This window comes from Macaca thibetana, chromosome 3 (assembly GCF_024542745.1).
Source record: "Macaca thibetana thibetana isolate TM-01 chromosome 3, ASM2454274v1, whole genome shotgun sequence".
In the NCBI taxonomy this organism is placed as follows: Eukaryota; Metazoa; Chordata; class Mammalia; order Primates; family Cercopithecidae; genus Macaca; species Macaca thibetana.
Window position 1 is genome coordinate 35,569,793 of NC_065580.1, and position 24,107 is coordinate 35,593,899.

Consider the following 24,107-nt stretch of genomic DNA (forward strand, 5'->3'; position numbering starts at 1 on the left):
TGGTTACATATGATACTATTAACTAAACTACAGACTTCATTTCAATTTTGTTACTTTTTCCATTAATGTCTTTTTTTCTGTTCCAAGAGCCAGTCCAGACTTCCGCATTACTTTTAGTGGTCATGTTTCCATAGCCTCCTCCAATCTTAAATAATTTCTCAGACTTTCCTTGTCTTTCATGACTGTTTACACTTTTGCAGAGTATTGCTCATACACTATTTATTAGAAGCAAGATACAAAGTCCACACCACACATGGAGAGGAGAATTAAGCTCCACCTTCTGGGGAAGTATCAGATAATTTATGGAATATGTTAAAACTACCACAATAATTAATAAGTTTGAGTGGAGAGGAGATACTTGGAAACTATGCAAATACTCTGTTTCTTCTTAAACTTTGACCCACTAATGTTAGCATTCATTGGTGGATCTTGCCTGTAGCAATTATTATTGATGTTCTAATGATGATTTTCTATTTCTTCTTTCCTTCTACATTTTTTGATTAAAATTCTTCTGGAGGAGAGAGTTTTGTTCTTCTCCCCCATTTGCTTGTTTATTCGGTCATTTATTTTTATAAGTATGAACTCATAAATACATTTTATTGTTATTTGTTGGCTCAGATTATTTTTGGCTCAGATTATTCTAGCTTACCTAGTGGGAGCCCCTTTTGACATGCATATGATCTCTTCTCTCTCTACCTGTCATTACATTCTTACTTTTTGACACTTTAAAATGCTCCAGACTCATATTTTCTGTACCTCAGCTTCAGAATCAGCCAATTCTCTAAGAAACTCTGATTCCTTTTGCGAATAAGGGTATTTATAAACCAAGATCTGAGTGCTAGGAATGCTTGTTGATGTTCGTCACTGCCTCTAGGCCCTCACATACAACAGAGCTAGAAAATATATGTATGTATGAATCCACGTACACACTTCTAAATTTCTAAATATATCATCCTATATATTAAAGTAAAGCTGACTTTACACTGATATTTTAGATTTCAGTCCAGTATCACAGTGTTCCTTTTACCATTCTTTATTTGCTTATTTGTAACTTCTTTTTCTGATGCATGTCTGTCTCTCATTATCTGTAACATATTTACAGTGATACATTGCTTAACCATGGGGATTTCATCATTGTACAAGCATCATAGAGTATACTTCCACAAATGTAGATGGCTCAGCCTACTACATACCTGGGCTATACAATATAGTGTATTGTTCCTAGACTACAAACCTGTACAATATGTTACTGTACTGAGTACTGTAGGCAATTATAACACAATGGTAAGTATTTGTGTATCTAAACATACCTAAAAATATGAAAGGTACAGTAAAACTGTGGTATAAAAGATTTTAAAAAGGCACACCAGTATAGGGCACTTCCCATGAATGGAGCTTGCAGGACTGGAAGTTGCTCTGGGTTAGTCGATGAGTGAGTGGTGAGTGAATGAGAAGGTGTAAGGTATCACTATATATACACTGCCGTAGACTTTATAGACACTGTACACTTAGGCTAAACTAAATTTGTGTAAAATTTATTTCTTCAGTAATGAATTAACCTTAGCTTATGTAACTTTTTTATTTTATAAACTTATTTTTTTATTTATTTATTTTTTTTGAGACGGAGTCTCGCTGTGTCGCCCAGGCTGGAGTGCAGTGGCCGGATCTCGGCTCACTGCAAGCTCCGCCTCCCGGGCTTATGCCATTCTCCTGCCTCAGCCTCCCGAGTAACTGGGACTACAGGCGCCCGCCACCTCGTCCAGCTAGTTTTTTTGTATTTTTTTTTAGTAGAGAAGGGGTTTCACTGTGTTAGCCAGGATGGTCTCGATCTCCTGACCTCGTGATCCACCCGTCTCGGCCTCCCAAAGTGCTGAGATTACAGGCTTGAGCCACCGTGCCCGGCCTATAAACTTATTTTTTAAAACCTTTGGACTCATAATAACCTTTAGCTTAAAACACAAACACATTGTACAAAAATATTTTCTTTATGTCTTTGTTTTATAAGTTTTTTCCTATTTTAAATATTTTTATTTTTTACTAAAAATTTTTTTTAGTTAAAAACTGAGAAACACACACACACATTAGCCTAGGCCTACACAGGGTTGAGAATTTCAGTATCAGTCTTCCACTTCCACATCTCATCTGGCAATCTATCTATCTATCTATCTATCTATCTATCTATCTATCTATCTATCTATCTATCAATCAATCATCAGCATCTATCATCTATATCTCTAGGTACCTATCTATAAACACACACACACACACACACACACACACACACACACAGACTAATACAATTTCTGGTACCAGGAGTAGGGTGTTATTTCTCACCTATATCTAATTTAGATAAGACTTAGACTTTAGAGTTGATGCTGGGATGAGTTAAGACCTTTGGGAGTGTTGTAATGGAATGAATGTCCTTTGCATGTAATAAAGATACGAATTCTGAGGGACCAGGGGTGGAATGCTGCAGACTGATTTGTACCCATACCTACTAATTTGTTATGTGAATCCCTAACCCCTAAAGTGACTATATTTGAAGGTAAGGCCTATAAGGAAGTAGTTAAGATTAAATGAGGTCATAAGCCTGGAGCCCTAATATAATAGTGCTGATGCCCTTATAAGAGGAGGAAGAGAGACAAGAGCTTTTTCTCTTCACCATGTAAAAACACAGGGAGAAAGTGGCTGTCTGAAAACTGGGAAGGTAACCCTCACCAGGAATTGAATTAGCTGGCATCTTGATCTTAAACTTCTTAGTCTCTAGAACTGTGAGCTGTGTGAAAATTAATTTCTGTTATTTGAGCCACCTAATCTAAGATATATTTTTACAGTAGCCCTATCACTATATATGTGTGTGTATATATGTGTGTGTGTGTATGTCTGTATATATGTGTATACATACATACACATATGAATGCTCATATATGTATGCATAATATACTATAACATTATATTACATATATATCAAATACTTAACTGAGAGTGTGTGTGTATATACACACATACTTAAGTATTTTTTATTTTGTTTTAAAATTCTGTATTTTCTGAGATTCTTGGATTTGTGGTTTGATATCTGTCATTCATTTTGGAAAATTCTTGCCATTACTTTTGTTCATTTTTTATTCTTCTTGGTCTTTGTTGGATTGGTTTAATTTGAAAGCCTTGTATTAGAGCCCTGAAGTTCTTTCTTCTACTTGTTCGATTTTATTGCTGAGACTTTCCAGTGCATTTTTGCATTGCTCTGTGTCTTTCATTTCCAGGAGTTGTTGAATGCCTTTTATTTATGCTGTCTAGTTCACCAGAGACTTTTCCATTTATATCCTGTATCATTTTTAAAAAAATTATTTGAGTTGGATTTCACCTTTCTCAGGTGTCTCCTTGATTAGCTTAATAATCAATCTTCTGAATTGTTTTTCTGGCAATTCAGAGATTTTGTCTTGGTTTGGATCCATTGCTGGTGAGTTAGTGTGATCTTTTGGAGGTGTTAAAGAACCTTGTTTTGTCATATTATCAGAATTGTTTTTCTGCTTCCTTCTCATTTGGGTAGACTATGGCAGAAGGAAGATCTGGGATTTGAGGGCTGCTGTTCTGATTCTTTTGTTCCATAGGGTGCTCCCTTGATGTGGTATCCTCCACCTTTCCCTAGGGATGGGGGTTCCTAAAAGCCAAACTGCAGTGATTGTTATTTCTCTTCTGGATCTAGCCACCCAGCTGAGCTACTGGTCTCTGAGCTGGTACTGGGGAGTATCTGCAAAGAGTCCTGTGATGTGAACCATCTTCAGGTCTCTCAACTGTTGATACCAGCACCTGATCTGGTGAGAGTAACAGGGGAGTGAAATGGAATCTGTGAGGGTCCTTGGTTGTATTTTTGTTTAGTGTGCTGGTTTTGTGTTGGTTGGCCTCCAGCCAGGAGGTGTCACCTTCAAGAGCACATCAGCCATGGTTGTATAGGAAGGATACAAGCTTGCCCTAGGGTTGCTTTTGGATAAGTATTCAGGTTTCTCAGGCAGTGGGAAGGGCCAGAGAGCTCCCAGGAGATTATGTCCTTTGTCTTCGACTACTAGGATGGGTAGAGAAAGAACACCAGGTTAGGGGAGGGATAGGCTGTCTGAGCTCAGAATTAGCCATGTTGCCTAGGCTGGTCTCACACTCTTGAGCTCAAGCAATCCATCTGCCTCAGCCTCTCAAAGTGTTGGGATTATAGGTGTGAGCCACCATGCCTGGTTGAAGGCATTCTTTATCTCTGTTACTGTGTTTTTGATTTCTAGCATTTCCATTTGATTATTTCTTAAAGTTTTGATTTCCCTTCTGAAATTATATATCTGATCTTGCATATTGTCTACCTTTTAATTAGTGCCTTTAGTATATGAATCATAGCTATTTTAAATTCCTTGTCTGATAGTTCCAACATCTGTGTCTTATTCTGATTACAATTCTTACCCCTTCTTTTGAGGGTGTGTTTTGTTTGGCTTTTCATTCGCCTCATAATATTTTGTTTGAAGTGGGACATCTTGTTTAGGATAAATACTGAGGTAAATATTATCACACTTAGAAATAAGGGTGTCTTGGCTGGGCGTGGTCGCTCACACCTGTAATCCCAGCACTTTGGGAGGCTGAGGTGGGAGGATCACAAGGTCAGGAGATCGAGACCATCCTGGCTGACACAGTGAAACCCCGTCTCTACTAAAAATACAAAAAAATTAGCTGGGCGTGGTGGCAAGTGCCTGTAGTCCCAGCTACTCGGGAGGCTGAGGCAGGAGAATCGCGTGAACCCAGGAGGCGGAGCTTGCAGTGAGCCGAGATCGTGCCACTGCACTCCAGCCTGGGTGACAGAGAGAGACTCTATCTCAAAATAATAATAATAATAATAACCCAGAAATAAGGGTGTCTTTCGTTCTGCTAGACGTTTGTTTGGTGAGTTTCGTTAATGTAATCAGGAATTGGGCTGTGTTTGGGGTCTGTTGCTATGGCTACCTTTAGTGTACCATATGCTTCAAGTTCCTCTAGTGGTTAATAGCTTCGAGGCCATTTTCTCAATATCTGCTCCTCCTAGGCTTTGGATTTTCCCTTTTCTTTGCACCTGTGATACAGTATATCTCTTACAGCTATCCTAGCTGTATGCAACTGTAACAAGAAAAATCTTTAAAAAAATAAATAAATAAGGTCAAATGAGCAAGTTTCCTTTAAGCAATCAGAAAACTGAGGGCAGGTTAACACTTGTTAACCTGGTGGTGGGAAATGAGAAGGCTGTGTTCTGATTAAGCAACAATTTCTGATAATGACTGTGGCTTTTGTTTTCAGGAATGTGGCTTTCCAAAGTATTCCTGCACCTCCTCCAGCAGTCTGGCTGGGTCTATCAGGTATTCCTGTGTGTACCAAAAAGGTGGAACTATCTGCTCCATGTTCCATTCCTCCAGCTACAATGGGTTTTCCTACATGTTCTAAGGCGAAATTTTTGTTTTTATTGTTGTTTTTCTTTTCCCTATAGATGATGGGGACACCAGAGAGATAGGTCTGGGTGGCATTTCAGCAGTGGCCAAACAGCAACCCAAACAGCACCCCTAGGGAGATTTTTCTGGATTTGTGTCAATCATTTCTGTATCTCTTGGGTTAATGGAGAAAAGGCTGCAAGAGATTAGGAAGCCTCATATATCCGTGGCCCTCAGGAACTTCACGTTGTTAGACTACGCTACACTCATCCTTTTGTAATTCATTAAAAATTTTTAGCTGACCCTTTTACTGGCCCTGTGGCATTTTTTTTTTCTTTTTTTTTTTTTTTAGATGGAGTCTAGCTCTGTCACCCAGGCTGGAGTGCAGCGGCACAATCTAAGCTCACTGCAAGTTCCACCTTCCGGGTTCACGCCATTTTCCTGCCTCAGCCTCCCGAGTAGCGGGGACTAGAGGTGCCCACCACCACGCCTGGCTAATTTTTTTTGTATTTAGATGGGGTTTCACCATGTTAGCCAGGATGATCTCGATCTCCTGACCTGTGATCCACCCGCCTCGGCCTCCCAAAGTGTTGAGATTACAGGCATGAGCCACCATGCCCGGCCCCTGTGGTATCTTATAGCACCTGTTGTAGATAAGCAAACGGTTCTCCCTTCAGGCACCTGTCTCATTCCAAGATTTTAGGTTAGTTCTTTGCCTTGTGCCCTTGGTTGTCTGACTGGTTAAAGGAAATTTGTTAATTTCACATTTTTGTTTTAGATTTTTCTTTTTGCAAGAGTGAGATAAATGCTCCTTCCAGTTCTCTAAATCTCCAAGTCAAAACTGATATACTAGTGATTTAATATTCTTCATCATCAGCTTAACCAAATACCTTTTCAGTAGTATGATGTGTACATGATGTACTTTCTCAATTCTACTTTATTCACAGAATTTTATACTACTATAGTATACATTTATGCTTGAAAGTCTTTTATTTATCACATATCAAATTTCTTTGCAACAAAACATTCATATAAACGGGAATTTCAAGTTTTTGGCTATGTCACTTAATTCCTTAAATGCTTGAATCGTATCCCAGAATCATATAGTGTTCTAGTTTCCAAAAATTATTTTAATTTAAACATCAGCTGATGACTCAATTAGGTTCTTCTTTCATTTTTTTTAAGGCAAAGAATGGAAAACTCACAACAGGATTCATTATTCAGTCATTATAATAATTTATTTTCCTAATCCTGATAATTAATAAGACTTGTCAAATGACTGTTAATTGCAACTATTAGTTTTTCACTTGGAGACACCTTTTTAATCCAATGTACCCAGAAAAGTCTGTAAAAATAAAATATTATTCATTTACGAAGGGCTTTGCCAATACAATATTTTGGTTAAGAATGCTTTTATCTTACCACATATTTTAAATACATTGTTTTCTAAAAAAATAAAAGTATAAGATTACAGATTTAACTCATTCAGTTTTCCACAGCTATGGAACATGCCTCTCAGATCTCTTGGTGTCGGAAGCAGACTAGACTGATAGTCCCAGCTAGTACTCTTTGGATCCACCACTGGGTTTGCACGGAGGCTTTACTTCCCTTGAGTTGCTCCCAACCAGTGATGGGTATAATAATGCTGGCTCATTCCTGAGGGTATGGGATTCCTCTAAGAGGAAACATTAGCTCAGGGGTTTCCTTTGACCTAGCCAAGACTTTCACAGAATTACACTGCTGCCTGAGACTCTTTCTATCCTATAGTTCTTTACCACTCATTTTTCACGTGTCAGACCTACATTGTGGTCTGCAGGCTGTGCTGACATATCTTGCTCCTTCCCTTTTATTCTCTGTAGGATTTTCCCCCCAAATTAGTCACTTGTGCATCTAACCATGTCTTGGCACATGCTTCATGGAAGACCTGAACTAATACAAATTTATGCAAAATTTCTACCATATAATGTAATTATCAAAGCCAGTTCTCTCAGTCAACACACTCCACCAAACTAGACTTCATTTCTATCAGAAACATCTGACTTCCTCTTCCAATTTTCATAAACCTGTTAATGTAACTTTTTAAAATGTAATAAAATGCCTAAGATAAATTATTATATCTCATAAAAGTTTACTGCAAATAGTCAATTCAAGATTAAAATGATGTAGGAACTAACATAATTAATACTGATGTAACTGTGATTTGTGTCTTTGGAAGGTTATAAGAACAATAAATTTATGTTCTTATTCATTACTTAATTTTTAGTAATGTATGAGCAGCTGAAATTATAATTTATTTATGAGGCAGAGAGCATGCTAAAAGTCGTCGTATTCCTTGAGTAAATAAGTATCCATGCTTATATTAGACTGTGATGCTCTGATTTTGGGAATGATTAAAAAATAATTGTGTATGAAAAGTCAGAACTAGCCGGGCGCGGTGGCTCAAGCCTGTAATCCCAGCACTTTGGGAGGCCAAGACGGGCGGATCACGAGGTCAGGAGATCGAGACCATCCTGGTTAACATGGTGAAACCCCGTCTCTACTAAAAAAAAAAAAAATACAAAAAAAACTAGCCGGGCGAGGTGGCGGACGCCTGTAGTCCCAGCTACTCGGGAGGCTGAGGCAGGAGAATGGCGTGAACCTGGGAGGCGGAGCTTGCAGTGAGCTGAGATCCGGCCACTGCACTCCAGCCTGGGTGACAGCACGAGACTCCGTCTCAAAAAAAAAAAAAAAAAAAAAAAAAAAAAAAAGTCAGAACTAACTCCATGATATGGTTTGACTCTGTGCTGTGACCCAAATCTCACCTTGAATTGTATTATAATAATCTCCACGTGTTAAGAGCAGGACCAGGTGTAGATAATTGAATCATGGCAGGGACCTTTCCACTGTGCTATTCTTGTGATAGTAAGTTCTCAGGAGAGCTGATGGTTTTGTAAGGGGCTTCCCCCCTTTGCTCGGGACTCATTCTCTGTCCTGCTGCCCTATAAAAAAGTTCCTTCTGCCATGGCTGTAAGTTTCGTGAGGACTCCCCAGTAATGTGGAACTGTCAGTCAATTAAACCTCTTTCCTTTATAAATTACCCAGTCTCAGGTATTTCTTTATTAGCAGCATAAGAACAAACTAATAAGGTAAATTGGTACTGGTAGAGTTGGGTGCTGCTATAAGTATACCCAAAAATTTGGAACTGGGTAACAGGCAGAGGAGGTTGGAACAGTTTGGAGGGCTTAGAAGAAGATAGGAAGACATGAGAAAGTTTGGAACTTCCCAGAGACTTGGAGGGCTCAGAAGACAGGAAGATGTGGGAAAGTTTGCAACTTCCTAGAGACTTGTTGAATGGCTTCGACCAAAATGCTGATAGTGATATGGACAATGAAATTCAGGCTGAGGTGTTCTCAGATGGAGATGAGGAACTTGTTGGAAACTGGCATAAAGTTCACTTTGTTATGCTTTATCAAAGAGACTCTTGGCATTTTGCCCCTGCCCTAGAGATCTGTGAAACTTTAAACTTGAGAGAGCTGATTTAGGATATCTGACAGAAGAAATGTCTGAGCAGCAAAGCATTCAAGAGTTGACAGAACATAAAAATTAGGAAAATTTGCAGGCTGATGATGCAATAGAAAAGAAAACCCCATTTCCTGGGGAGAAATTCAAACCGGGTGCAGAAATTTGCATAAATAACATGGAGCTAATTAGCAAATGCTAATCACCAAGGCAATGGGGAAAATGCCTCCAGGGCATCTCAGAGACCTTCAGCAGCAGGCCCTCCCATCACAGGCCTGAAAGCCTGGGAGGGAAAAATGGTTTCCAGGGCAGGGTCCAGGGCTCCCCTGCTGTGTGCCCTGTATCCCAGTGCTCTAGCCATGGCTAAAAGGGGCCAAGATATAGCTTAGGTCATTGCTTTAGAGAGTACAAGCCCCAAGCTCTGGCAGCGTCCACGTGATTTAGGTTCTGTTGGTGCATAGAAGATAAAAATTGAGGTTTGGGAACCTCCACTTGGATATAAAAGGATGTATGGAAATGTTTAGATGTCCAGGCAGAATTTTACTGCAGGGATGGAGCCCTCATGGAGGCCCACTGCTAAGGCTGTGCTGAAAGGAAATGTGGGGTCAGAGCATTCACACAGAGTCCCTACTGAGGCACTGCCTAATGGAGCTGTGAGAAGAGGGTAATCATCCTCCAGACCCCAGAATGATAGATCCACTGACAGCTTGTACCATGTTCCTGGAAAAGTTGCTGGCACTCAGTGTCAGCTGTGAAACAGCTGGAGTGGGGCTGTACCCTGCAAAGCTGCAGAGACAGAATTTTTCATGGCCTTGGGAGCCCACCTCTTGCATCAGTGTGACCTGGACGTGAGACACAGAGTCAAAGGAGATCATTTCAGACTTACAATGGGGTGCAGGTATTGGGTAAATATACTCATTCCAAATGGGAGAAATTGTTCAAAACAAAGAGCGCTTTGGGAGGTTGAGGTGGTCAGACAACCTGAGGTCAGGAGTCCTAGACCAGCCTGGCCATCATGGTGAAACCCTGTCTCTACTAAAAATATGAAAAAAATTAGCTGGGCATGGTGGCAGGTGCCTGTAGTCCCAGCTACTCGGGAGGCTGAGACAGGAGAATGGCATAAACCCAAGAGGCGGAGCTTACAGTGAGCCAAGATCGTGCCACTGTACTCCAGCCTGAGCAACAGAGCAAGACTATATCTCAAAAGAAAATATTAGCTGGGTGTGGTGGCTCATGCCCACAATTCCAGCTACTCAGGAGGCTGAGACAGAAGAATCGCTTGAACCCAGGAGGCAGAGGTTGCAGTGAGCAGAGATCGCATGCCATTGCACTCCAACCTGGGTGACAAGAGTAAAACTCCATCTCAAAAAAAAAAAAAGATGAAATAAGAATGAATATAGTTGGAATAAGCCTTCATTACATATACATCATATAAAATATATATTTCATTATACATTTTGGATAACACATTAATTGTATTATCTTTTATATACTTTAATAATAGAAAATGTAAATGATTTCACATTACATTTGCATCTGCAGGTTTTATTTGTTCTAGTTAGAATGTTGTGGTACTTCTTGTTCTTTGGTTGTTTGGAGGTGCTTTTCAGTCTAGATAATTACTCCTGATGATGAATGCTGAGAATAATGGAAAATAAAATGCTTACATTTAAGTAAAAAAAAAATCCATTTAAGTCTTTATATATTTTTTGCATTACTACTTGCTTTGCTTACCCCTTCCTGAGCAATTACTTCTTTGCTAATAGTTTAAGGATTGAGGGTTCAAAATTATAAAGGTAAAATCACCACTTCTTTTGGTCATGGGTCTACAATACATCTGACTTTTGGCCATCCTAAGAAGCTCCAAAATAAACCAAATTCTTCATTCTTGCCTCAAATTGATACAAAACTGAAGGCAGGCAAATTAAATGGGGTTAAATTGCTGTTATTACTCAGTAAAAAAGGTTTCCCAATAGCAGTATTTGTAATTTATCCTTAGCTATTTACCTTGAAAGTTGTTACTCCCTGGAGAAATGTACTATAGTGAAATTCCTAATGGCTAAAGGTATGACTTTTATTAGGAGAACGATATTGTGAAAAGGGAGATGGATTGTAGAATCTACTTGATGCTAGAAAAGAATGCTGAGAGTATGGAAAATTGATTCTTTTAAAACTATTAGTATCCTTGCATTTCTTGAAAGTACTCCCATGCCCACTGTACCCCAGGGCCATGCATTCTTCAGGTTGAAGATTGCTGACTTTGCTGTTTTTCCTTGTACTGTTTCTGGCCTTTAGCTCCTCTTGTATAAAAGTTCTGGAGTCAACATTGGCCTAACTTTTATAGACACTTTAGTTTGTAAATCCATAATATATTCAGAGAAGCAGGAGAGAAAGAAAGGAGAAACGAGATAAAGACAGGGAAAAAAAGAAAAAGAAAAGTATAAGATCATATTATCAGCAAACAGAGATAGTTTGACTTCCTCTTTTTCAATTTGGATTCCCTTTATTTTTTTCTCCTTCCTGATTGCTGTGGGTAGACTTCCTGTTTTTCATTTTTGATATATATGTTAGGATGAGTTATAATTTCCCTTTGAAATTATCAGTTGAACTAGTTGTTCCCAAGTAAGAGTCCATTAGAATCACTAAAAGAACTTTAAAAAATGTAGAGTCAAGCCATTTTTTTTATGTCTACTGAATTAAAATCTCTGGGTGTAAAATCCTGGAATATCTAGATTTACTTGAACAACCTGTTTTTTGTGTGCCTTGTTGCACCCTTATTAGATACCTTCAAGGTCCAGGAAATGGGAATACAATGTAGTGACAACAGAAGAGGATGACAGAGAAAGGAAGAAATACAAAAATTGTCAGGAGTTTAAAAATGAACAAACAATGATAGAACTTACTTTCTTGAGCATATATGAGAAAGACAACCAAAAAAAGACCAATATGAAAGTAGACCTCCCATAATTTGTGAATTTTGAGGGATTTAGATGAGACAGACTTAAATAGGTGTGCAAGGGTGCTGGGGAGTTGGGGCCTGGCTGACCAGGGAGCCGTGCACAGCAGCCTGAAATCGTAGCAATCAGAATGAGAGAGGGAACTTGGAGGTGAGGTGAGCTACCAGAAAACTTTGTCTAAACATGCCCAGACCTAGACAGTCCTGCAAATTCTGCCTCTCCACTCTTCCAAGTCTCATCCCGGAGAACTGGGTCACCCAGGCCCAGCCCTCCCATTTCCCTCCAAGCTCTTACTTCTAGTGTCTTTCTGTCTTCTGTCCACTGCCTATCACCTCACAACCTTTCCCTTTTCCTTTCAGGTTTCTGTCTAATAGCATTCACCCACTGTGTCTGCACAGCTTTCTACTTCTACAGTGAGGCTTGATTTTCTCACAGTTGTTGGAGGTGAATCTTCTCACCTGCCTCTTAATTGGGAAATAAGGTGGTTCCTGGAAGGAACATTGCAAATAGCCACTGGGCTAGTAACCAAGCGTATTTTCCTACTTTTCACTCTAAAAAACAAAATATAGCAAAAACAAAAGCTACTATGCTATGGGTGAATATAGATTCCAAAATGCTTTCACTAATAGAACCCCAATACCTTCACTTGTTAACCCTGTCCACTGCCTCCTCCCTGGTAGGAAATTTCTGAAATATAACTCACCTCTCTCATGTTACAGACCAGGCCTGTGTCCTTCTGTTATGTTTTCAATGAAGATGGAGACCGATCTTTATCATTTTTTTTGTACAATATTCTCTCATTTAACATGTAGAAATTTCAGTTAATTTTTTTTACCAGACATATATTTCTTATTTCCACAGATGTTATTATAAAACATTTTGAAATTTCCTTATATAGGAACATGCCACAGAAATCTTGTTTCACCTTAGTCCCTTTAACTCCAGCTTTATTATATGGGAGGTGCCATAGGAAAGTTTTCCCCAATGCCATGCCTGATCTCAGGTGACAAAACACAGGCCACTTGCTATTGGTATACGACTCATGCCTTGTATTCCTCGAGCCCAAGTCAAAATCAGTTCCTCTGTAAATCTCCCTCTTTGAAGCTAGATGTTCATAAAGGATACCTAAACTAATGTGAGGCTGAGTTTTTTTCAGCACAAGTAATTTCTTAAACCTCTTTTTCACTATTCTTTATTCCAGCTATTAAAATTCATAGCAGCAAACTCCATGAACACTGGATCTATGTGGGCTGGAGGTAAATTTAGGCCTTAATGGAGGATGTCACTCACAAGGCAAGATAATTTAGGGATGGTCTCTTTGCATTTGAATTTTAAAGCACTACACAGGAAGAAAGAAATGTTGCCAGTGTAAATTTATGTATGGATATGGCTTTTGAAAAGTATCTTTAGAATCAACATATGGATCACCAAACTCCTATAATAAGCTTGGATAATGAAAGATAGCTTATTTTTATTTCAGTTTATTTTTAAAGATAAGTTTATACATCTTAATATTCAAAAGAGCCAAAGCTATATTTTCATGGGAGAAAGACATGTATGATAATCCAAAAGCTTGAAGCCAATTATCTGCTGCCAAACTTAAAGTTACAGGACAATCTCAATTGACCCTCTGGGAATACTATATTAAATAGATAAATTCTAAGCAGTGGTCATGATCTGCAAAACTAATGGTTTTCCTCTAATTGTATACTATCTTCCAGATAGGATGACAATAATACTAAAAAGTTAATTTTGACACATTTAGGCATAAAGAAAAATGTTAATAAATATAGCAAAATGTTAAGGTCATTTATCTTTAGTAATGTGACCAAAAATTAATTTTTATTTATTTCCTTATATATTCTGGATTCTCCCCCATCCACCTTCCATGAGTATGTATTAATTGAATTCCAAGGAATTTTCAATAACTTCCCATTTTGGACCTATCAGATGACAATGGCATATGATTCAAAGGAATACTATTTAAAACATCAACTGGTACAATAATTATCATTAGATTGTTACGATTAATACACAAATAAATAACAAAATAAAACATAGTGGCTTAAATGAGATAGATACTTATTTTTCCTTCATCTAACAATTCAGATAGGCAGTCTAGGATTGAAACGGTGGTTCAGCTCCAGAAAACCCTTTTGAATATGGACTCTGTACTGTGGCTCTTGTCTCAATGGCCCAAGATGGTAGCTAGAGAGCTAACCGTCATGTCCCAGTTTCAGCTAGGGCAATAGAGATAGGGACAAAGAAGAAAGGGGCAAAGGGTAGTCAGCAGCTACCTTGTAAATAAGGTCTGTGCATATTGCTAAATATTTTTCACTTTTGCTTTGTTAGCCAGAGCTTAGCCACAATGGCCAAAGCTAGATGCAAAGGAGCCTGAAAAGTATAACCTTTAATCTCAGTGATCAAGTGACCCACTAAAAATTGGGGGTCCTAAACTATGAAAGAAGGGGCAAATGGTTATTGGAAGACAATTGGTACTGCCTGCCATAAAGCTATAATTTCTTTTATTCTATAGTCTCATTTATGTACTACACTGCTCTTCAAGTATCTCTACTCTGTGAAGGAATATTGAATATTAGAAAGCATTAGTACAAAAGGGTATCTTGAGGGAGACGAGGGATGATGGAACTGTTCTGCTATAAGGATGAGGGAATTTGTACTGGATACATGACTATAGAAAAAGCTACAGAGCTGCACACCACAGAGAGAGAATTTTACAGTATGTAAATAAAAGAGAATTTAATCAGGATATGGAGGAAATTCAAGATGGAAGGTAGAGTGTGACATTTTGCCGAAAATAGTATCATTTCAACTGTTTAAACATGATACAAAATTTTAGATTTCAACATAAAACTGTGCAAGAAGTACAAAGTTTTCAAAATTTTTTAGGAGGTATTTAAGTATAAACATTTGAAGTCTTGGCCTAGGTGAGTTATCTTAACTGCCTTTAGCTCACTAAAAGCGCTAATTATGTCTTTAGTTAGACTATATGTTTATTTGAGTGGCTTAGGGTTGCTGTTAGAGATTATTTGAAGGGTCAATGCAATCTTAAACCACACCTGGGCCCCAACTGTTGTACTAGGCAGGTAAATGAATGAGTGAAGTTGAGAGCAAATATAAAAATAACAACAATGCAAGTGTATTCGTTGATGGCGAGTGGCACTAGGCCTCTGTCTCTGGGGGACAGTATGAGCTAAACTAGAATGCGCACATACTAGATCTAAAGAGGGCAACTGCTACCCGAGGCTTGGGGTGGGGGTTGCGGTGGGGAACAAAGATCTGATTTCTCAAGAGAAGCCAGAATTCTATATAACTATGTGAATTCCCCCAGTTTTAAGTGTTGGAAAATAAAACATTTATAAAAATTGTACGGGTCAAATGAAACACATTTGCTTGTCTTTTTCTTCTTTCTTTCATCAAGTTTGTATTCTTCTCTCTTATTCCTTTTCCTTTTCCATACATCCCTCTGTAGCCAACGTAGAACTGAAGTGTGGATATTTTAAATATTCATGTAATATTGTATATGCTCCTGTTTTCACTTTCAAGAGCAATTCCTAAAGTTAAAAATACTAAACAAACCCAAACCATGGACATTTGGTTAAATTTTACTGGCAAATAATCTTCTAATAATCAAATGCATTGATTTAAAAAATTCACCATCTCTTTAGCAATAATAACTAATTGAATACTTTCTATGTGTGAAACACCACTTTGTATAGTATTATATAAATTAAATCATTTAATTCTCAAAACAATCCTATGAGGCTTTATTAACTCATCTGTAGATGAGGAAACTGAGGCTTAATGAGATTAAATTATTTTCTAAGGTTACAGAGCAGTGTCTAGAGCCATGTTCTTAAGGATGTCCTATAAGCAAGAGACAGAGTTGCCAACAAACAAACAAAACAAACCAGAATGCCCAGTTAAATTTGAATATTCGTTTGCTGTATTTTTATTTACCAAACCTGACAACTCTACCATAAGGCTAATGCTTTGGCTTTTTTGTCCCAATTCATTTGGCAAAAGGTAGGGAATTGAAGAGAACTTTCACTAGATTGGAACCAGAAAATTTTTTTATATTATGCACATATTTTTTGTTTGCTTGATTTTGAGACAAGGTCTTGCTATGCTGCTCAGGCTGGTCTCAAACTCCTGGCCTCAAGCGATCCTCTCATGTTGGTCTCCCAAAGAGCTGGGATTATAGGCATAAACCACCATGCCTGGCCTATTATGCATATATTTTAATAAACTTTCTTACTCTCCCTTTTCTTTTCACTCTCAAAGCTTTAAAGTGTAGTAGAACAAAACCATACAGAACATGGTAAAATTCATTAATGGTGTTTTAATTTTATTTCTCTAATGTCCTCTGTTAAGTGTCTTACACTTTGAATAAATTTATAAAACATATGCAAGTCCTGTTATCTAAGCAGCCAGGAAACCAAACTCTTAAAGGAAGGTTCATTGTCAAGGAGGACTTCAGGGATGTGTTTCGCATTTGTGTGGAATTTATATCTTGTTCTTGGCAAGGAACCAAGGAAAACAAGCTCAGCCTCCAAGGTTAGGGAGGGAGAAGGAGGGAATGAGAGAGAGTATGAAATGAGAAGTGAGGTCATCTAGAAGAAGTTATTTCAGAAGAAAAGCCTCAGTACATGCCAGGGAGCAGCTGTTTGAGCCATGCTGTTGCTTGTGCTGGCCAGGCTGACTTGGATTCCCAGCTCTTTCCTTTTTCTGATGTTAATGCTACTTGCCATGTCATCGTTCTAATTTTTATCCTCTCCGCCACCTTTTTTCCTTTGGAACTGATCACTTGTTCACTATATGTATCTCCAGGAGACTTCCCTGCAGTTATAATGGGTGACAGTGATTGGGAAGGGAGGATAGGCAGGGGATTTCACAGTTAGTCATTCAACCACAGTTCTGTGATATTTTTATCTTTAGCATATTTTATTCTTGCTACAGTATTTGGAAGCAAATGTCTTCTTTTTTAAAATTTTAGGCTCAAGTTTGATGTGAGTCTATGTAGAGTTTCCTCCTTGAAAATCTCATAAGTATACCAAAAGCATTTCCTATTTGATCTAAAACCCAAAATGGTTTGCCAAAGGGCCAATTCCAGGCAAATCAGAACCTGGAAAAGTGATCAAGGCTCCTCTTTACCTTCTCTTTGTATCCTTTCCTCCCCCACTCTCCTAGCACTTCTCTGACCTTAAATACCAGAGCCTGATATCCTAATACTGCATTCTGTTTTCCCACCACGGAACCCTGAGTCTTTACCTTTTTCTCCTACCCATTGATTCATCTGTTCATTCAATTATTTATTGGTTCATTTTGCAAGTAATTATTGAGTATCTACCATGTACCAGGTTGTTCTAGGTGCTGAGTTACAGCAGCAAATAAAGCAACAGGCTTGCCCCTTCATGTGTATGTGTAAGATAGGAGACAATGTATAGGTGTGTAGTATCAATGGATGGGTATGTAATATATAAGTATAAAATATAAAAATATATATGTATTAGTATATAAAAATAGATAAATACCATTAAGAAAAGGCAATCAAGGTAAGAAGAGAGAAGCTCAGTTAGTTACAGTCATCAGAAAAGATCTTTTTGACGGGGTAAGATTTGAGCAGCAACCCAGCTGAAGCAGAGAAGCAAGCCAGATACCTGGGGGTGGAGAGTTCTGGGCAGAGGGAACAGCAAGAGTCACAACCTTAAAGTTGGAACAGCAAGAAAGCCAGTATGGGAGGAGATGAGGTCCAAGTGGTAGCCAGGAGCCAGATCACGTAGGGGCCTTGTAGGGACTTTGGGATTCCTTTGGTGTGAAGGGAAGTCATTGAGGGGTTTTGGATGCAAGAAAGTAACAAGGTGAAATGGATATTGTGAAAAACCTTTCAATAATATTTCCCACAGAGAGTAGAATGATGGTTGCCAGAGGCTGGGGGCAGGAAAAGTGTGTGACAGAAAATGGGGAGATGTTTATCATAGGATACAAAGTTTCAGTTAGAATCAATAAGTTGTGGAGAGCTATGAATCTATTGCACAGCATGGTGACTATAATTAATAATAATGTATATATGAAAATTGCTGAGAGATCTTACATGTTCTCAATACACAAAAAAAAGATAAGTATGTGAGGTGATAGATATATTAAAGAGCTTGATTTAATTATTTCACAGTATACACATATCAAAACATCACATTGTATACCGTAAATACATAAATATATATAATTAAAATACAGAAATGAGATCGAAAATAATTATCTTTTCCTACTATTTGCATTAAAAAATAAAGATCATTGTGTAAAAAAAAAAAGAGAAAGAGAGAAATACCAGTTACTCTAGAGCCCTTCACACTGAAAGAAAATAGTATTTCGCAAACTTGTCATATTTTTTTTGTGCATCTGTGGCTTTGCACATACTGTGTCTTCTGCCCTCCAATGTTCTCCCTCACTTCATCTTTATGTCCAGTGGTATTTGGCATATACAGTATATCTGTTAGATCACATTATAATATGGCCTGAAGTTGCCGATGAGGCCATGATGTCCTTAGGCATTATCCACAGAAGTTAGAACAATGCATGTAGCCTATCCCTTATCAAACATCAAACTGCTGAATGGATGAATAAATGATTTATTTCATCTTCTTGTTTCACTAAGAAGTAAAGTTCCACATTAGAAAATTCCTTTGACTCTGAAGATTAGCTCAATTGCAAACCACATGAATTTTTCTGGTAAACCGAGTTTAAAAGCTAGTTGGAGTTAACTGCCTATTTTATTATGTATCATTCTTTAAGAAATTTTTTTTCTTGAAATGATGTAGAGTTCTTCTAATGAGTATTTTTACTTGCATTAACCCAGAACTATTACGATACAAGCCTGTTTTAATGACATTACTTTTACCTCATTGTTTTCTTCTTAAAATCTGTACATATGCCAGGTACTGTCCGCTAGCACTCAAACACAGCATGTTCCATGCTGTCTTTGTTTCCAGAAAGATTGAAACCACTTTCCTAGAATGTCTTGACTGTTGGCTTTTAGATAGGTGCCACCCGTGGGAGGTACTGAAGCAAAATTAGAAGGCAGGAGGAAGGGAGACACTTCTGCTTCTGGCTCTGGTAGTGGCAGGCAACTTCAGGTTTCTCAGTGGTAGCCTTGGCTCCAGCATCTTCAGTGAGAGCTGAGGATATCATAGAGTTAGCACAGGGGTCTCCAGTAAAGGGATCAAGGGCAGCTTCTTCTTAGCTGCAATGGCTCAATTCCCAGCAGAGTCAGTGATGAATCTAGTCTCGTAGCTCTGTCCCAACAGTGGTAGTGGCTTCCTGATCTTGGGGTAATATCCTCTCTTTTGCTCAGTCAACCTTTGTAACACATTTCTTACCAATTCCCTATGTTAAATCCCTTTGTTAGAAATACCTAGAATGGTTTATGTTTTCCTCATTGCATACTGACTGATAAGAAAAGGAGTAGACTGTATTTCTGCATTCACAAGTATTCACCAAAACCTAGCCTTGCAGTCACATTCTTTGTCTACCTTTTGTTTCTAAGTATAATACTTCTGTCCTATGTCATTCAAAATGGTGCATTTTCAAACTGAGCAACATTCCTCCTGTGTCCAGATTTTTTTTTTTTTTTTTTTTACTTAAAAGAATATAAAATCTTATCTTTACTTCTGTTACCCCCAGAGCCTAGCATGGTGCTGAGTCAGAGTTACATATCCAAAAATGTACTTGTTGAATTGAAAGTGGATTAAAATACAAATGAAACTAAAAGCCACAAAGCTAATAAAAATAAGAATGAATAATCTGAAATGTGTCCTCCTGATCAATACAGAAAGTTGAGGGTCTAAGAAAGAATGGAGGTAACTTTGACTATCCTTACTTTAGCCTTATCTGTTGTCTATGGAAGGAAACAAAATGATTTGCAGATTTTCCCTGTTTTATTTATATAAATGTTCAGCTTCAGCAGGTGAGTGACTGCTTAGCGACCTTCAAACCTAAGAGCCTGGGTTTGTTAAAGAAGTTGGAATTTATAGAGTTGTAAGGATGTAGAAGGAAGATTGAGACTAAGTTCCTTAAATGCCCTTCTATTTCACAAGTTTCTAATACATTTTTAAATATTCTCTATTTAATAATAGAATCATCTGCTATTGGATTGGTTAGTCATGATTTTCTATGCTTTATTCAAGCTCACCCTTCTTCATCTACTCTTAAGAGTGTACTGCACACAGTTTTAAGGAGGTTTTCCACCTGAAAAAAGGAAGCTGAAAGCAAGTACAATAGATTTTATAAAATTCAGAAAGATATAACGAAGAGTATTTATTTTAAAAAAGTAGAAAAGTCTGCCGAAATGCTGAAGAATTTTCCTCTAGTGTGTGAATCATCTATAATCTCTAATATCCAGCAATTCTAATGTTAATTACAGTTACAAGTAGGGTGACAAAAGCAAGCTTATATGAGAGTGAAAAATTTGATTTTAAAATGAAGGCATGACTAGTAATGGCAAGATGAGCATTGAAATATTTAAACATGAATCTTTTGATATGAGTGTGGAAAGAGCTGGGACTTAAACTAAAGAGCTTTTGCACAGCAAAAAGAAGAGCCAATAGAGTAAACAGACAACCCACAGAGTGGGAGAAAGTCTTCACAATCTATACATCTGATAAAGGACTAGTATCCAGAATCTACAACAAACTCAAATTACCAAGGAAAAAAAAAAAAGAGTCCCATCAAAAAGTGGGCTAAAGATGTAAATAGACAATTATCAAAAGAAGATATACAAATGGCCAACAAACATATGAAAAAATGCTCAACATCACTAAGGATTAGGGAAATGCAAATCAAAACCACCATGTGATACCATCTTATTCCTACAAGGGTAGCCATAATCAAAAAATCAAAAAATAATAGATGTTGGCATGGATGTGGTGAACAAGGAACACTTCTACACTGCTGGTAGAAATGTAAATTAATACAACCACTGTGGAAAATAGTGTGAAATTCCTTAAAGAGCTAAAAGTAGAACTCCCATTTGATCCAGCAGTCCCACTACTGGGTATCTATCCAGAGGAAAAGAAGCCATTATACAAAAAGGATGCTTGCACACACATGTTTATAGCACCACAATTCACAATTGCAAAAATGTGGAACCAACCCAAATGCCCATCAATCAACAAGTGGATAAAGAAACAATATACAATGGAATTCTACTCAGTCATAAAGAGGAATGAATTAATGGCATTTGCAGCAACCTGGGTGAGATTGGAGACTATTATTCTAAGTAAAGCAACTAAAGAATGGAAAAAAAACATTGTATGTTCTCATTCATAAATGGGAGCTAAGCTTTGAGGATACAAAGGCCTAAGAAGAACACAATGGACTTTGAGGACTCAGGGGGAAAGGACGGAAAGAGGGTGAGAAAGAAAAGACTGCAAATTGAGTGCAGTGTATACTGCTTGGGTGGTGGGTGCACCAGAATTTCACAAATCACCACTGAAGAACTTACTCATGTAACCAAACACCACCTGTTCCCCAATAATCTATGGAAATAAAAAAATTAAAAAATAATAATAAATAAAACTATGTGAAGTGCATTAAAAAAACTCAATGAACAAACTAATGGTTGCTTGCCATGTGTTTCTGTTGACACAGAAGAATGCATTCTGCATTTTATCTAGATCGAATTACTGGACAACTTGTGGGAAAAAATGGCCTTGTCCTTTTTCGCCTCTTTGGGTGCAGTGACTTCAATGGGTCTTATTTGGTTGAGATCATAGCAGGATTCTATTTGTATGTTTTTTAAGCTCCTAAAATCTCCTTTGGAGCACTGTGGCCAATCACTGCTTCTAACATACTTTTGGATTAATTTGAGGGTTTAAGTTATAGGAAAGTGATTATTAAAACCTGTGATTTGTTTTCAGCACTAGTAGAATTTATAAAATACCAGTTACAGGAATTGATTTTCTGAGATGAAAAAGCGAAAGAAAAGGAGAAGTTCATTCTGAAATAATAGAATCTTAATTGTAGAATATGTTTTCAATATGTCATGATATTTGCCTCTAAATATTTAAAAGAGAGCTCCTTTCAAATTTTCATCAATAGTTGGCAATTTTTTGCAACTTCGACTTATTACAGTTGTTTGTGTAGACTGTCATTTGTACAGAGTACCAGAACTATGTTTATATGTAAGTAATAGTATCTAATATGCTTGAAAGTGTTCTCTTAGGTAAAGTGCTAATTTATTACATCATTGAAGTATGAATTTACAGTGTCCTATGACCAGCTTTTGTAAAACATCCCACATATCTAGTCATTGTTAAGTAAGGACAATGACAAGTTTCATCCTTCTTACCTCACCACTCATTTCTTGAGTGCTCATTGTTTAAAACTGTTAATTAGTAACACTTTATGTACTCTATAACATAATCAAACATCACAGAAAGGTGGTGAATTTCATTGCTCTAGTGGTACATCTGCGTGACCAATTCACTTACCAAAGCAGTCATCAGTGAAATCTGGAAATATATACACATATATTATATACATGCATTAGAACCGTTATTGAGATTTAGATATCTGATCCTTTTGCAATTTATCCTTGTGTGTAGTGTGAAGAATGGATTCAATTTCATCTTTTCCATTTAGTTATTCAGTTGTCTCATACTTTATTAAAGTGCCTTCCCCACCCATTTCAGATGATGCCTTTATCGTATACTGAGATTTCATTTATATTTTGATCTATAATCAGATATACTATATTGGGTCATTGGTCTGTCTGTTTATGCACTAATCCCACACTATTTTATTTATAGAGACTTTATAGCATATTTTAAAATTTGGTCTTGTCATCCTTCCTCTCACTGCTTTTCTTTCATAAAGCTTTACCTTTTATCTATTTTTATGAATTAGCTAACTAATCAACTTGTCGCTTAAGATAAATATGGTATTTTATGAGGATTATTTTAGGTTTATAAATTTCCCCAGTGAGAATTAACATATTTGTGATGTTGAAGATTCTAAGGTAAGAACCTGATGTGTATTTGTGTTCACTCAGATCTACTTTTGTGGTTTTTTTCCAGGAATGTTTTATACTTTTACTCATGCAAATTTTGCATTTCTGACTTTAAGGTGATGTTTAGGTATTTTTTTTTTTTTTTTGCAAAGTTGTGAATGTATCCTGTTTTTCTATCATTTCGTCTAACTAAATTTTGTTTATACACATAAAGGCTATGGATTTTTATATTTATATTCTGCTACTTTATTAAATTCTTTTATAGTTTTTAGTAGTTTTCCCAATGGATTCTTTTGGATTTTCCAGATATTTAACTATATAATCTGCAAATAGAGATGTTTTTTTCTTCCTCCTAAGTTCATGTTTTCATTATTTTGAATTTGATTATGTGAATTAGTGTTTCCAATCCAAAGTTAAATTGTAGTGAAAATAATAGATCATGGTCTTATTTCAAATTTTACTAGGAAAACCTCTAGTGATTTTACATTATATAAAGATTCTGGCCTTAGGGCTGAGGTATCTGCACATTTGCAGATACTTTAAAGGAAGTATCCATAATTCCTTCTTCTCAGATTTAAAATAATTTAAACAGCTTTAGCATTATTTGATCTTAAAAACCTCATAAAATTCCCTCATGAAGCTGTATTGGCCTGGTACTTTTTAACCTGAGAGTTATTTTGTAATGTTTCTAATTCTTTTGTGGAAAATTGTTTACTTGGAGTTTTTTATCTTGTTTGGGAATTTTGGTAACTCTTTTTTCCCTAGAAAATTACCAATTTCTACTAGAATTTCAATTTTAGTTGCATAAAATTATGGAAAGTTACCTAGTCCATTTGTTAGCCTTTTGCTTCTTGATCATACTTTCAATATATCTTTACTTTTAAAATTCATTTAAACTAACATTTTATATTCAGTATGATGTCTTATGTGGTACCTAAATGTTTTATGTTTTCTTCTGATTCTTTTGCTAACTTATTTGCTTAAATTTGATAATTTATTATTTTGAACTCATACTTTGCTGAACTTAACTGACAAGATAAAAATTAAAGAAATATTTCCCTCCAGAAAATATTTTCTATTGCGAGCCCCCAGAGAGCACCATCAGTCTGAGTCTATGTGGTAGACATGGAGAGGCGGCATACAGATCCCCCTTCAAGAATGAACTTGCTGCCTAACTGTGTGGAGTATGCTAAA